General features: G+C 47.0%; 1 protein-coding gene across 2 annotated transcripts in view; it reads right to left on the bottom strand.

Moving 5' to 3' along the window:
- Window positions 1-16,924, bottom strand: part of LIMD1 (LIM domain containing 1) — a 69,760-nt gene that overhangs the window by 16,538 nt on the left and 36,298 nt on the right. The gene's annotated exons all lie outside the window — the stretch shown is intronic.

Below are 16,924 nucleotides of genomic sequence, written 5' to 3'. Positions count from 1 at the left end.
GCCAGGCCCCAGAGCTGAGGAGTCCCATGTCCAGACCCCAGAGGCCAGGGGAGGGCTCAGAGGTTGCATCTGCATTTCCTTTATTACCAAAAAAAGAAAAAATATTTAAGACTCCGCCACAGTCCTGAGAAGGTGGGACCTTCCTCTGCTCTGAAGGACTCAAACTCCAGTTTTCACTAAAGTTTTAAAAGACCCCCTGCATTTAGAAACTGGCTCCAACACCCATATTTAGTTTGCATTTTGTCAGAGTGAGAGAAAAAACTAACATCTGTTGATTGCCTTCTGTGTTTCAAGTACTATATTTAGAACTTTCATATACTAAAAAAAGTTTTAAAGGTGTCTGAAAACACTGCCACACATATCACTGCATCATTAACCCCCTTTCTGTCCACACCTGCCACATGCCTTTCACAGAGATGTTTCACAAACCACTCCGTGTCACCTACTCTAGGATTCAGCCAGCACGGAAAGGGTTCACCCAAAAATTAGGCAGAAATACAACCTGTCGCGTGTCAACATCACGGAGCAGCGCAAAGATGCAGGAATTGCTTACTCTTGGGAATCACTGGAAATGACACCCAGGGTTGCTCCCAGCTCTCTGGGTTTCCTCTTCTCTTCATAAAAACACCATACTTATAGGTTAAAAGTTATCATCTCCATTTCATAAATTCCAAGGCTCAGAGAGGCTAGCCCAGGCAGTAAGTGGGCAGGTTGGAAGCCAGGCTGTCTGACGCTGACGTGCGTGCTTGTTCCATTGTGCCGTGAGCCTGCCCGCACTATTTAATGCTTGCTGAGTGCACACCTCCACGTGGATTCCAGTTTCTCTCTTCCTACCAGGGAACGGAGAAGGGCATTTTCATTTCTTAAAGTACTTTCTATGTACTGGGCACTTTACCTACGTTGTATCTCTTTGTCTTGACAATTCTGTAAAAATCCCCTGCGATGGCACCCAAGTGGCTATAACGTGACTGGTGACTGACCCCCATCTTCTACCGCAGACACATGGAGTGACGGTGAGGCCAGGCAGAAAACAGCAAGAAAACTCATCTTGAGAAGCAGGGAGGCAGAGAGAAGGTATCCTCCCATCTGAATCACTCCAGATCTAGCCAATGAAACAGAAACCAATGAACCTGGAAATTCCTGGAATCACGGCCACTGTTCTGAAAGTTCCAGTCAAGTGCAGGACCCAGAATCACCCTCATTGACAAATAAGCTAGAGCAGCCAACCACCACTAGGTGGCGACAGACCACAGCCACGACAGGGACAGGCGGGAGCAGCACTACCAGCAGAGAATTCCAGGCTGGCGGGTGTTGGAGGTTGGCGGGGGTCACTTCCTTAATCCTGCAATAACGTGACCCCATGCTTTAAGCAGGTTAACTCCACGCTTTAAGCAGGTTAACTCCACTTATTGCATTATATGCAGTTTTACTGAGTCTTCGTTTTGAAGATGGGGAAACAAAAGCTAAAGTGGTCAGGCAAACTTGGCTGTGTGTCTGAAGCTAAGCAGAAGAGCTGGGATTTGCACCCAGGTCTCACTAGTGTTAAGTCAACACCTTTCCCATCACAATATACTATCCCTTTGTCCCGGAACAAGTATTTCTCAGACTGTGGGAGGGGCAGAAGGTGGATTCTTGACCTTCCTAATCACACGCGACTCCCTTGAGTTGGTGACAATCACTGTCCTTACACTTCCTATGGTGGCACATACTTGGAGCCAGCTGTGCCATGCCAGAGCTCATACACACCAGAAGATAAAACAATGGTCGAGGCGTGAACACCAGAAAATTAAGCCAGCGGTTCTCAAGCTTTAGCATGCTTCAGAACCATCTGGTGAGTTTGCTAAAACACAGATTTCTGGGCCCCTCCCCAGAGATTCTGATTTAGTAGGTCTGGGAAGGGCCTGAGGATTTGCCTTTCTAATGAGTTCCCAGGTGATGCTGACTGTGCTGGTCCAAGGACCACACTTGGAGAACCACAGAGTTAGGCTATGCCTCAGGACTGTCTCTGAAGCAGCATGTCCACTTGAAGAGATTCATCTTGTTCAAACAAAGTGCTAAGACCTAGACCATCCCTATAACAATTGGCATCAAACATAAAGCTGTTGAGAAGGAGGGTGTGCCCGGGTTACATCTTTATAACTCTAGTTTCAGAATCATCCTGCTCCTAGTCCCTGAAACAGGAAACGGATAGCGATATGCACAAGAAAAATATACCAAATAAAGAGCTTTTCCACAGCTTTAGAATACAGTACTCAAAGTTGCTCTTTATTTTCCGATCACAACAATAGTTTATAAAATATTCACTAATAAATGTAAAGATTCATCGAGAATCCGTTCCAAAAAGCCACTTCCCATAGATGCAGTGAATGAATATTTTATATATGCCTTCAGGGGCACCTTCAGATGAAAACAGAAAAATGTGGATAAAGTCAGTGTAGCTTGGTGAAGGAAACAGCGGTTGAGGATGACACAAAGAGAGGTTGGCCATTTAATGTGACAAATAAAACTAAACTTGCAACACTCACCATTCTCCCTTGTTTCTAGAAATAGAAACAACTCATCTATTCTGGAAAAGTAATTGGCCCTTGGCTGTAAGACTTAACCGCAAATTTCAGTTTCTAAAATATCTCCCTGAAAAGTAAAAATGCAAGGTTTTCCCAACAAGGAAGATACTTCCTGAGAAAAGTAAAAGCTAGCAATTGTTTAGATCATGTTTTTATTGCACCGTTCCAACTGGTAACTTCTACCTGTGCCGTCCACAGTGGCTACCAGCCCATATGTGGCTACTGATATGTAACTGAATTAATTAAATAAAATAACATTAAAAATTCAGTTCAGGGACTTCCCTGGTGGTCCAGTGATAAAGAATCCGCCTTCCAATGCAGGGGACACGGGTTGGATCCCTGGTCAGGGAACTAAGATCTCACATGCCGCGCGGCAACTAAGCCCGTGCGCCACAACTACAGAGCCCACGCGCCCTGGAGCCTGCGCGCCACAACTAGAGAAGAGAAAAAACCCGTGCGCCACAACAAAGAGCCCGCGTGCTCCAACTAAGACCCGAGGCAGCTAATAAATAAATAAATAATAAATAAATCTTAAAAAGAAAAAAGTCAGTTCAACTTGAACAAGCACATTCCAAGTCCCTGAAAGCCACTTGTGACCAGGGCAGCTATAGAACACTTGCATCAGCCACAAAGGTCTACCGGATCTACTGCTTCAAACAGCTTTTTCCAGAATAGGATAACTGTTAGAAGGTATTGCTAACAACAAAGCAACAGAAAGAAACCAACCAAATTGGTTCGGCTCCAGTGAACAGATCAACCTGGATTCCACAGGCTCATCTTGCCCCAGGGGGATGAGGAACAGGAAGAAAGAGGAAAGTGGAAAAGCTCAGGCTGGGGTCCTTGGCTTTGCTACTTCCCAAGTGAGAGGCTGGCTGGGCACCTAAACCCCTGGGTTCCTCCAAAGAGGGTGCTGAGGAGAGGACAAAATCAGGGATCACAGTGGGGCCCAGCACAGCACCGGCTCATGCTAAGCATGTGACATAAGGCACCGTTGCCAGGATCCCTTCAAAAACCGTCAAGTTGTTTTTTTTTTTTTTTTTTGGCGGTACGCGGGCCTCCCACTGCTGTGGCCTCTCCCGTTGCGGAGCACAGGCTCCGGACACGCAGGCTCAGCGGCCATGGCTCACGGGCCCAGCCGCTCCCCGGCATGTGGGATCCTCCCGGACTGGGACACGAACCCGTGCCCCCCGCATCGGCAGGCGGACTCTCAACCACCGCGCCACCAGGGAAGCCCAAAAACCCTCAATTATTGAAGCTAAAAGTCACATCCACTTCCATCTCCCTCTTTATCCAAATCCTCCAGGTCACTGTTCCCTTCTCAGTTTTTCTGTGGTAAAGGGCCAGGTCTTGGGGGTTTTGTTTTTAATTGCCACCTGTCAGACTTATTTTCTCGTAAAATACAATAATGTGGGAAAATGAAACATGAAATCCAAGCCTCAATATGCTCTGTCAAATTGTTATGAAAGTTTCCAGTTTCTGTTGAGAGTGTTATGAAAAGGCTCAATTTCTGTGCTTCTGTCCTTACTGGCCAGCACTGGTTGAGGACCACACTCTGAGTAGCCCACTCCTCACTGCAATCCTCTTCTCACTAGCCACTCCCCAGTCTTTTTTTTTCCTTACAGTTTTCCATGCCCACTATTCCAGACCATCATCATCTGAGTCAGAGGAAAGAACGCTGCACAGAGAAAAAATCCTGGAGATTCGCAGAGGGTCTCCTCTGAGGATTTAGCAGAGCACGGATCAGCACATGCATGTGAAGAAAATAACCACCGCTGGGGGTAAAAGACATCCGAAAGGATGAAAGAGAACAGTGCCTGGTGTGCACAAGGGCCGGAAACGGTCTATTCCCACCAGACAGACTGGGAAAACACATAATAATCCACGCAACACTGAGTAAAATACTCAGAAAGGTTTTGCCCTGGGAGTGGGGCATAATTACCCCTAGACTGAGCTCTGCTCTAAACTCACTTAGCAAATCATAAAAACCACACTGGAAAGGATTACTGTTTCTAAATAAGTTATCTGCACCCCAGAAGATTTAATGCTCAAGAAGATTTAATGGAATGTAAAAATATCTACGACTCAACAAGGTATGATTCACAACATGTGGCATCCAATCAAAGATGATCAGGCATGTAAAGAGGCAAGAAAACACAACCCGTAATGGAGAAAATAATCAATCTATGGAAATCAACCCAGATCTGACACAGACATTAGCATTAGTAAAGAAGGACGAGTTATTGTTATTCTATTCCATATGTCCCAAAAGTTAAACAGTGACACAGAAGATATTTTTAAGAGGCCCAAATTGAACTGCTAGAGATGACAACTAAAATGTCAGATGAAAGATACACTGAATGGGATTAAAAGCAGATTACACATTGCAGGAGAAAACATCTATGACGTTAAAAGCATAGCAATAGAAACTGTCCAAAATGCAACAGAGAGGAAAAGAATCTAAAAACAAAAAGACCACTAATGGGGGGGAGAGATAAATTAGGAGGTTGGAATTAACATACACACACTACTATATATAAGATAGATGATCAACAAGAAAGCACCATATAGCACAGGGAACTCTACTTAACACACTGTAACAATCTATATGGGAAAAGAATCTGAAAAAGAATGAATATGTGTATATGTATAACTGAATCACTATGCTGTACACCTGAAACTAACACAACATTGTAAATCAACTATACTCCAATTAAATTTTTTAAAAAAGAAAGAAAGAAAAGACCATTAAAGTGAGCCGTGGGACAACTTCAAGATGCCGAACCAAGGGGCCACTGGAGTCCCTGAAGGGGAAAGGAGGGTGTGGCAGGAAATCTGAAGAAATAATGGCCAAAAATATTCCAGATTTGATGAAGACCATACACTAACAGATCCAAAAAGCTCAACAAACCCCAAGCACAAGAAACATGAAAAGTGCACCAAGGGACATCATGATCAAACTTCTCAAAATCAACGATAAAGGGAAAATCTTAGAGGAAAAAGACATGTTACATACAAAGAGACAAAGATAAAGATGGCACTGGATTTCTGACTGAAAACAAAGCAAGTAAGAAAACAGTGAAACAACATTTTTTAAAAATGAAAGAACTATCGACCTAGAATTCCACACACAGCAAAAAATATCTTTTAAAACCAAAGTGAAGTACGGCTGAATTCAGACATTCAAAAGTTGAAACAATTCTGCACGGGCAGCTCTGCATTACCAAAGGAAAAAAAAAAAAAAGTTAAAGGAAGTCTTTTTTTTTTTTGCGATACACGGGCCTCTCACTGTTGTGGCCTCTCCCATTGCGGAGCACAGGCTCCAGACGCGCAGGCTCAGCGGCCATGGCTCACGGGCCCAGCCGCTCCGCAGCATGTGGGATCTTCCCGGACTGGGGCACGAACCCATGTCCCCTGCATCAGCAGGCGGACTCTCAACCACTGCGCCACCAGGGAAGCCCTAAAGGAAGTCTTTTAAGGAGAAAGAAAATGGTACCAGATGAAAATCTGGATTTAAACAAAGGAATGAAGAAGACTAGAAACAGTAACTGCATGGAAAAATAAGATTTTGTTCTCATTAGTTAAATCTCTTTAAAAGATAATTGACTACAGCAATGGAAGAAAACTGAGAGACCGGAAGTAAACCCTTACATTTTAGGGTCAATGAATTTTTGACGAATTTGCCACAACAATCCAATTGAGAAAGAACGGCCTTTTCAACAGACGGGGCTGGGAAAACTGGCTATCCACACGCCAGAGAATGAACCTGAACTTCTACCCCAAACCACATACAAGAATTAACTCAAAATAGATCCAAGAGCTCAACCTAAGAGCTAAAAACTATAGCTCTCAGGGCATGAATCTTTGTGACATTTGGTAGGTCTATGTTTTCTGAGATAAAGCACCAAAACCACAAGAAACAAAAGAAAAAATAGATAGATTAGACTATATCAAAATTGAAAACTTCTGTGCTGCAAATAATAACATCAGGAAAGTGAAACAACAGTGCACAGAATAACAGAAAACATTGGTAAATTATATATCTAACAGGATATCTACACGTAGAACATATAAAGAACCATTAGATCTCAATAATAAAAAGACAAATAACCCAATTAAAAATGGCTAAGGGGGGGACCTTCCCTGAGAGTCCAGTGGTTAAGACTCCGAGCTTCCAATGCAGAGGGCGCAGGTTCAATCCCTGATCGGGGAACTGAGTTCCCACATGCCATTCGGTGCAGCCAAAAAAAAAAGGGTAAGCGATCTGGATAGACATTTATCCAAATAAGACATACAAATAGGCCATGAAAAGATGCTCCATGTCAGTCATCAGGGAAATGCAAATCAAAACCACACTGAGATTCAACTTCACGCTCACTAGGATGGTTAGAATCAAAGTCACACAATCACAAGTACTGGCAAGAATGTGGAGATACTGGAACCCTCGTACACTGCTGGTGGGAATGTAAAATGGTGCAGCCATTTTGCAAAACAGTGCCTCAAAAAAGTTAAACATAGAGTTACCATATGACACAGCAATTCCACTCCTAGATATCTATCCTAAAGAACTGAAAAAATATGTCCACACAGAAACGTGCACAAGAATCTTCATAGCAGCCTTATTTATAATGGCCAAAAAGTGGAAACGAGTGCCCACTGACTGATGAATGGATAAATAAAATGTGGTCTATCCATACGATGGATTATTATTCAGCCATAAAAAGGAACGGAGGGACTTCCCTGGTGGCGCACTGGTTAAGAATCCGCCTGCCAATGTAGGGGACACGGGTTTAATCCCTGGTCCAGGAAGATCCCACATGCCGCGGAGCAACTAAGCTTGTGCGCCACAGCTACTGAGCCTGCACTCTAGAGCCCATGAGCCACAACTACTGAGCACGCGGGCTGCAACTACTGAAGCCCGCGTGCCTAGAGCCCGTGCTCCGCAACAAAACAAAACAAAAAGAAGCCACCACAATGAGAAGCCCGCGCACCTCAACGAAGAGCAGCCCCCGCTCACCGCAGCTAGGGAAAGCCCACGCACAGCAATGAAGACCCAACACAGACAAAAATAAATAAATTCGTGAATAAATAAATATTTTAATAAATAAATATAAAAGGAATGAAGTTCTGATACGTGCTACAACATGGATGACTCTGGATCACATTATGCTAAGTAAAAGAAGCTAGTTACAAAAGACCACATACATATGACTCTATTTATATGAAACATCCAGAGTAGGCAAATCTATACAGGAGTGCTTGCTTAGGGCCAGAAAAAGAGGGACAGGGAATGGGGAGTGAAAGCTTATGGGTACAGGGTAATGGATAATGCCACCTTTATGCCCTCCAACATTTCCTCAGTGCTAACTGTGTGCCCTGCATTATACTAAAGGTGGCAGATCAAGGGTAAATCAAGGTCAGTTAAACACTGTCCCCGCTCTCACAAAACTGACCACAGAGGGGGAGGCATAGACCCCTGCCAATAGTTTCAATCTAATCATAATTCAAAACACCACAAGACAGGTAAATGAACAAGGTGTGTACGAAACCTGCATCAGAGGAGCCACAGCAGAGATCACAATGGAGGACATCGCTTGCAGAGTGATGCGTACCTGGTGGGATGAAGTGTGAGGGCGACAAGACGGGTAGGAAAGGGTGGGTGATGTTTAGTGTGGCCGGAGGTTCCGAAGGACACAGGGTGGAGGAGACAGTGGCAAGAGAGCACACAAGAAAGGGTTGGAACTACTTGAAGGAATGTGTTCAATGTCAAGTAAAGGAATCAGACTATGATGTCATGAGAAGAAGTGGCTGAGGTCTCAGAGCAGGGGAGTGGTCCCCTCACAGCTGTGCTCAAAGGCCAGCTGTGTGGATGGAGGTGGGCAGGGCAGCAAAGAGGACCTGAGGCAGTCAGGAGGGACAGCAGTGATCCACAGGAGGAACAGAGAGGGTCTTCCCCCAGTGGGGCCCCCGGGCCCCCGCCGGCTTGCAAACCCACCAACAGTGGACACTGCAGGGGCTGCTGCTTGCACGGTCTGTCCCGGCAATGGATTTGCCAGACTCCCAGGCTGCTCAGTGCCCCGGAGGTGCATCTGGTGCTTGAAAACCTGATCACAGGATCCACGCCTGGCTCATGTGGTAATAAGGATTCTCTTCCCCTTTAAACTTTAACTGGCAGGAAGATTGCATTGGCTTTGAGTCATCAAGTCAACACAAGACCACAGAGCAATGAGGAAGAAGCATATGACGTACTTCTAAATGGAACAAACAGAACATAAAAGCAAGTATTGTGATGACAACCTGGCAAAAATGATGTCCATGTGGGTATAGCCAACATTATTTTGTTTTGTTTTGGTTTGGTTTGGGGTTATGGGTGATTTTCTTCTTCCACATGTATTTTTTTTTACAATGTGACTATATTGCCTTTGTGATGCATAAAGTAAAAACAATAAACTTACTGATTGTTTCTTATTAATAAGTGAACTATGGCTTAGGAGTAGAGACTTTACCTACAATGTCCAATATGGTAGCCACTAGCCACGTATGGCTCTTTCAATTTAAACTGAATTAATTAAAATGAAATAAAAATGTCAACTCCACAGTCACACTAGCCACGTTTCAAGCACTCAAAAGTCACGTGCGGCCGTGGCTATCCTACTGGACGGTGCACGTCTAGAGCTCAGAAAAGCAGCCAGGGAGCTGCGGGACAAATGAAGGTAAGTGGGTGGGGGTGAGGCCAGTCACACGGCCACAGACAAGATCCCAGCTGACCGCATCGGACCCCCTGGGATGCTCGTCACGCACGCGCGGGCCTCTGCTCTGTAGACTTCAGGAATCAGGATGTCTACAGGTGGAACAAGCTTCTCGGGACTGGGGCTGGTGTTCGGTAAAGGTGAGGACCAGAGAGGTGGCAAAAACATAGACTGTGGAGCCCCCTGGACCTGACCCGGGACCCCAGTCCCCCACAGACCAGCTACGCAACCGCTCTGGGGCTCCACTTCCTCTTGTGCAAATGAGTGTGGCTGGGAAGCAAATGAGGGGCGTGAGATGACCGAGCAAATATTCTGCAAACGGTGGCTCATAGTACAGCCCGTGTCAGAGGCATCAGAGCACTGATAGAAAGCCTGGGTGCAGACGAAATTGCCAGTATATATACGGGGAAGGCAGAGGAGGAAGACAGAGAGAGGGAGGGAGGTTGATCGGCTATAAGGAATTGGCTCCCATGATTGTGGGGATTGACAAGTCCCAAGATCTGCAGTCAGCAGGCTGGAGGCCCCGGACAGTGATGATGTAGCTCCAGCCCAAAGGCAGGAAACAACTGGTGTCCCTGTTCCAGGCAGTCAGGCAGGAGGAAGTCCCCTCACTCCAGAAGTGTCTACCTTTTTGTTCTATTGAACAAAACTGACTGGGTGAGGACCACCCACATAAGGGAGAGCTTTACTCAGTCTACCAATTGTTACTCCATCAAGAAACCTTCACAGACACCCAGAATGAGGTTAGACCAAACTCTGGGCACCCCATGGTCCAGTCAAGTTGACACATAAAATTAACCATCGCAGGGCCAGAGGTGGGGACAGACGTTTAAGAGAACGTTTGAGAGACAGAATATTTAAGAGAGAAGAGATGCCCTTAGCAAGATGAGGGCACAAAGGAGGCCCAAGCAGTAACTGTGGTGCCAGAGTAAAGCTCAGTTTTCCGTAAAAGACCTCACTCCCTAAATCCAGGGTTCTGGGTCTGAGATGAGGCACCCAGTGTAACGTCATGTGCTTATCAGGGTGTGATGAGCCCCGGCGTGTCAGAGCACCCTCCATTCTGCTCTTAGGGTTGAGGACACACTGGGTACCACCGAGTCTCACCGTTGGTCTGGGATTATTGAAGTAAAGGGTGCAGATTTCCACCCAAACTATGCGTGTGCAAATATAAGAAAAGTGTTTGGAATGCAGGTGTGGCAATTAATGATACAGGTTGCACTGGAGTTACCCTCACAACATAGCTTAAAAATTCCAGACTCCTTTAATGTCACAGGCACGAAGAAGCTGATGTTCTCTCACTGTCGGGGACATCATGGCTTCTCACTGCATCAACAAAGTCTGACCTGGGAAACCAAGTCTGGTCCCAATTCTGGTGCACGCAGCAGAACTGGGTTTGCTGGAGAGGGACAAGTGACCGTCTGATGACACGTCAAGTAAAAGCCACCCCTCTGCTCTCCTGCAACCCGCACAGCCCTTTGCCCAGCTCCGTCTATTTTGGTCGTTTCCTGATTCCACCCTCACCCGCTGATTTCCTTTGTATCTGCCCACTGTCCCTTCCTCACTTTCTTGATCTTCAGCTTTTTCCCTAGATCCAGCTGACTCATTCAGCTCGCACACAAATGCTGAATCTGATGAGGAATACTGGGATGACTCAACAGCTCAGAAATTCAGGGATCAAAGCCCTTAAAAAGGAACAGACCTCTAATCAAAGCCCTTAATCCACTTCTCTCCTACGGGTACATCCCACCCACTACTGAATTCTAGCTCCCCTATTCCAAGTACAAGGCCACTCTTCTGCATTCACAAGTCAAAAGTATCCCCAAACCCAACCTTTGCTGTCACATAGCCCCCAGGCAGAGATGAACCTGAGATCTCTAAGCAAAGCTAATTTGATACGGTGGCTGCAAGCAAGGGCTGTGGGTCCACACGGTCCTGGGTTCAAGCGCCAACCAGGCTATTTAACATCGATATAACCAACCACAAGCAAACTAAACTCTCCAAGCCTCTGCTCGTCTGTGAAATGAGAGTAATAACAGTGCTGAACTCACTGGGCTGTTAATAAGGATTTAGTGAGCTACTGCGAGTGAGAGGATCGGGCAGGGTCAGGCCGAAAGTAAGCTAGAAAGCTCACCTGCGAATTACTTACAAATATTGAGAAGACTCTTAAGAAAGCGTGCCTGCCATGAATTAAAGGGAGACCTCCCTAACTCAGGCTCAACTGTTTCAGAATCTGGGCATCTCCAAAGGCTGGGCTGGTGAGGTGGCATATACAAAGTCCATGAAAAAGGTTAACATGATTTCAGAGGCAGTGCTTAGACTTGGTAAGAGAAACAAAACCACCACCAAGAACCCTGCCGCACTTCAGGTGTGAACTCACTGATGGATGAATCACCAATCACTGATTTACTCACTAAGAACCTCCGTCCCGCAGCTCTGGGCTCATTTCTAGTTGCTCCATTTACCTGAAGGAATGAAATGGCACTTTCTGGTGTTCTGGACGCAGGATCTCACTAACTCTGTTAGACAGACTCTCCCAGATGGGGTCTAAATAAATGTGTGAGATTTCACTATAAAATCCCTTCACAACCTTTAACAGGCATGGATGTTGGGTTTTGGGAAGGTGGGATGGGCAGTGGCGTGTATTCTTATTTTTGTTGTGTTTTTTCCCTAAGTGCACCGCCAACTCAGGTACATAAACACTAGGTCACAACACTCAAGAGTCACCTGTTCTGGCCATGACCTGCACATCCCAGCCCTGTTCTGTCAGTGGACCCCATCCGGCCCCCAGCTGCCTTCCTCTGAGCTCAGGCCTGTGCTGGGCATAATCCCCATCAGCCTCAGGACTGCCTGCCCCCCAAGCCCTACCCCAAAGACCAGGGCACCCTTGTGGTCTATTGGCTTCTGGGGAGGAGCAGGTCGTACCTTGTCCATCGTTTTCCAACTCACACAGCTAAAAAGCAGTAGGGGCCGTGAACATGGCGAACTGGTTTCCCCATGACTCCAGGATGGAGTTTATTTAGTCTTTACAAAATGAACAAAATCTTACTTTCTGGGCCTAAAACGGCCTGGGGTGAGGACACAGAGCCTGGCCTCCCCCTGCCTCATAGCCTATCCTGGAAGGTGCCGAAGAGACGTCACTTGACCCCCCAAGTCCAGCACCCTTTTTCTTCCTTCTTGTTCCGCCTCTCTCGAGCCACAGACAGGCGCCAGCTTCTCCTCATTCAGGCCACTTGACACATGGTGTCCAGACACATGGCACATGGCTGCTGGCCAAGGCCATGCCTACCCTCCCCCCACCCATGCTGTGCCAACGGCTCCTGAGAGCATCCAGTCGGGGGGCCTGGCCACCTTGGGTGGGCAGAGCCGAGGTGCGAGAGGGAGACCCACAGCACACATCTCCATGGCAACCGAACACACCCGCTGCCGAGGGTGGAGCATGTCAAGAAAGAACTTTAACAAACCACATAAACGCCCACGCATCGTGCCATGAATGCTTGCTTCTGGGAACGAACACCAAGGAAACAACTCAGCAGAGGGAGAAAAGCACACAGGCACAAAGACATTCACTGGGGCCACGTGTAATAACCAACAAACCCGAGACACGGAGACACTCGCTCCCTGCCATCAAACCGAGGAACGGCTCAGGTGACAGCTATGTAACTGTGAAAATGATTATTATGAAGAAGACTACAAACTAGGGTGAATTTATGACACAATATTAAATCAAAAAGGATACAATACTGGTTTACACTCTATGATCACAACTCTAAAAAATGTGTATAAATCTGGACAAAATCTCGAAGGGAAAATATCAGTGAAAATACCTGTTCTAGAATGATAACAAACCAGGTTACCGTCTTTGAAATTTTTTGTGGCTGTCATGTTGTTCCCACAACTAAAAATGAACTAAACATTGTTGCTTGTTGGCAGATGGGGAATTGGCCGAGGTGCCCGGGAGAACTTGCACCATCCGGAGGCGGAGGTCTGTCTGGGCGTGTGAAACACCTTGGGATCCTCCTGGGACAAAGGATGAACGGCGTGCAAGGAACTGCTCTAGGGCTGTCTCCGGGACACGAGACAGTCTCTCATCTCTGATGAGGTGAGGACTCTCTGCCCCACCCCTCTGAAGGGAGCTGCTGACTCATGACCACTTAGCCACGTCCAGGATTGACTACTTAGCATCCCATAACTTACACTGCAGTCATCGGCCCTTTTGTTTCAGTGTTGTCCCTTTTGGGGTGTGGGACGGGGACAAAGGCACCTTTGGCATGTCCTTTTTGTTGCTCACAAAGGGAATAAATTGTCTGAACCTAGAAGTAGCTTGTTTTATCTTTACTGATCAAATCAGTCGGGCCTTGGCCTGGCCTTGTAAGTGCATGTGAGCTCTCAATAAGATCCCGATATTATGTTTTAATAAAGTATCAATAAGACCCAAGAAGTGAGTGTGTGCACGTGCCGGTGTGTGTGCATGTGTGTGTACCTACAGAAATACATCTTCACGGTGTTTCAGGCTAGATTATTCTCATAAATGAAATGGGAAAACACACTCACACACATATATACAGTACGCTCTCACACACACTGTAACCAACCAGACAAACAGATGTGTAAGGCTAACCTAATCTGGATTCAGGAGCCATGGATTCAGCTCAACTGCTAGGTTTTCAACCTCGAGAAGTCTCTTTCCCTCTCTGACCCCAATTTTCTCTTCCCCAACGAAGGAGGGGACGGACTGGATAAGAACCCGGCCCCCACTGTGCTGTGTCCACGCGCCGAGGCTCATGCAGACATCCTTGAGGACTCGCAGGGGCAGGACGTGGGCCACCCTGGCACCTCCTTCTGCTGAAAGCAGTTACTGGCAGCAGTAAGTTAACTGCACAAAGGCAAGTCACTTCTGGCGTCCACGAGAAGCTGCTCAGGCACGTGCCTGGGTCTCCAACTGCTCCCTGTGAGTGGGGAGGAAGCTGTATGTTTACCCACAACAGGAATGCCACCACACTCACTTTCTGATGGAACTCAGAGCTTCCTTCAGCAACTCTGCTCTAGGGCCTGGTTTACTGGCAGCACCAGAATCGCAGACAGTGGTTCATTGTTTATGTGAGAAGGTAGGGCATGCCTAGTTCAGGAGAAACGGTTCTTTCCTGCTTGGGGAACAAGGAAGGCTTCCTGGAAGAGGAGGCATTGGAGCTGGGTCCTAAAAGTTGGACAGAATTTAAATGCACGAAGTGAGTGGGGAAAGGAGGTTCCAGGGAGTGAATGGGGAAGAGACAAATTGTCTCACTGTGATAAGGAAGTAGGAAGCAATAAAACACAGACCAGACCACAAGGGCCTTAAATGCTAGAACAAGCAAAATCCCAAAGCAGCTGTCTTCCTGAGTGTTTGTGTTTGTCATAATTTGACAATAAACTCAGCCCATTAAGGAACTGCCAGCTAGTTAAGCAGCCACTGGTAGAGCAAATATTAAGAAACAGTTACAGGAGCCAAAAGTCAAAGATAATTTTTAAAAGAAGGTGTGATCACAACTCTTGACAGATAAAACGCAAACACAGGTCAAAGATTTTATTTAATTCATCATTGAATAAGAGACCAATAAGATGTTACAACTGGGAGACAGCAAAGAACCATCCACATGCAGGCCATCAGAAATGCTGAAGTAAATTTGCTTAATGGGTGCAAAACTGGTCAATCTCTGCCAGACACAGTTTGTGTTGCTGTGGACAGGAATCACGGGCCTTGCCGTCAAGATTCTGCAACTTACAGAGTGTAACACAGCTCAAAGGCAAGGAAAGGCCCAGAGACCCCGGGAATCCAATAACCAGAAAACTCCTACATTTCCACTGCGGACGCTCGGGAGACTGTGTGATCCATCTCAAAGTCTTTCACAATTTTCCCTACAAAGGTGAGTAACGATCAAGGCGGAAACTCTTAGGCATGTGTTTTATGGGAAATCACAGTGAGGATGAAGCCTAAGGTTTGGAACCGGGCATATGCCTGTGCCACCAAGGCATGGCAGGCCCATGCCCACCTGGTGAACTTCAGACTGGGAACCAGAGGGCTCTTGTGCCACAAACCAGCCGAGAAAGTCCCTCCTCTTTCCGTCTCCGGAGGCTTCTAAAATGAGAAGCTTGGCACTAATCCCAGGTACTCGGTTCTGGCCACACCTGGGAGTCACCGGAGGAGCTTAGAAACAATACATGTGCCCCACTCTAGAAACCTCACCCCTAGGGCTTCTGATTCTGCTGGTCAGGGTGGGGCTGGGGCATCACTGGCTTTATTTTTTTTTTTTTTGGCTGCATTGGATCTTCATTGCTGTGCGTGGGCTTTTCTCTAGTTACGGCGAGCGGGGGCTACTCTTCGTTGCGGTGCGCGGGCTTCTCATTGCGGTGGCTTCTCTGTGAAGCACGGACTCTAAGCACGCGGTCTTCAGTAGTTGTGGCACACGGACTCAGTAGTTGTGGCTCGCAAGCTCTAGAGCACAGGCTCAGTAGTTGTGGCACACGGGCTCAGTAGTTGTGGCTCGCGAGCTCTAGAGCACAAGCTCAATAGTTGTGGCGCACGGGCTTAGATGTTCTGCGGCATGTGGGATCTTCCCAGACCAGGGCTCAAACCCGCGTCCACTGCACTGGCAGGCGGATTCTTAACCACTGTGCCACCAGGGAAGTCCTTCACTGGCTTTTAAAATCTCTCCCCCCAACCCTCCCATGATTCTAATGAACTGCCAGGACTGAGGACCTCTGGGCCAGATGATAAGACCCCCTGGTCCCGGACTCTCTTTGGCTTTGTTGTAATGTTTCCTTTTAATAGACAGCTGCCAGCCTTGGTGTAGAAGTGGAGATGTCAGTGGGACATTTTTCAAAAATGCTCCTCAAAATTAATCTTTGGTAGAGACGGTGAAAAAAGCACAATTCATGGCTCCGTCAGACTTGGCAAACAGCCTGCAATGTGTTAGAATCTTCCACTGTGGATGCCATCAGTTCAATGAGCAGTTTGCTGAGCTGAGCGCAGGCCTAGTTTCCTGGTTTGCTGCTTTAGGCATAATGCCCATAATGCAGTACAAAGATGCCCAGAGGTGTTTGCTAAGAGGCATCGATACGTGTGTGGCATGCATACACACAGGCATTCACGCACACGCTCACACTTCACAATGAACAGCAGCCTCCAAATGAAAGATCGGGGCCAAAGAGTTGTGAAAGGACCCTGCTTCACACAGGGGTAACTGACTGACTGGTCCCCGCAGTGGCGGAGAAAACTGACAACAGGGCAGACAATGGTGAATCCCAGCGCTTTCCTCCCGACTCTTCTGAGACCTCTGATATGCATTACAAACCTGATGTTATCAGGGATTGCTCCACTACCACCAGAGTGGGCCCCAGGCAAACCCTGGTACTCTGTGATAAGTCAGCTTACCCTGATGGGCCTTGTGTTGGTGGTACAAAACCCTGTTCTAGAGGACACTGTCCTGCCTTCCCATAGGACCATGGAGGGACATAGGCCAAGTGTCTCCAGGAAGGATGCTCTTCCGTCTCCTCCCTTCCTGGTTCCCTGTGTTCCTTACCCTGTCCCTCAACACACACACACACACACACACACACACACACACACACACACACACA

The sequence above is a fragment of the Aethalodelphis obliquidens genome, unplaced genomic scaffold (genome assembly GCF_003676395.1).
Source record: "Aethalodelphis obliquidens isolate GAN/ISIS:26980383/991018 unplaced genomic scaffold, ASM367639v1 scaffold111, whole genome shotgun sequence".
Classification (NCBI taxonomy): Eukaryota; Metazoa; Chordata; class Mammalia; order Artiodactyla; family Delphinidae; genus Aethalodelphis; species Aethalodelphis obliquidens.
This window is presented reverse-complemented; position numbering and strand designations above follow the sequence as displayed.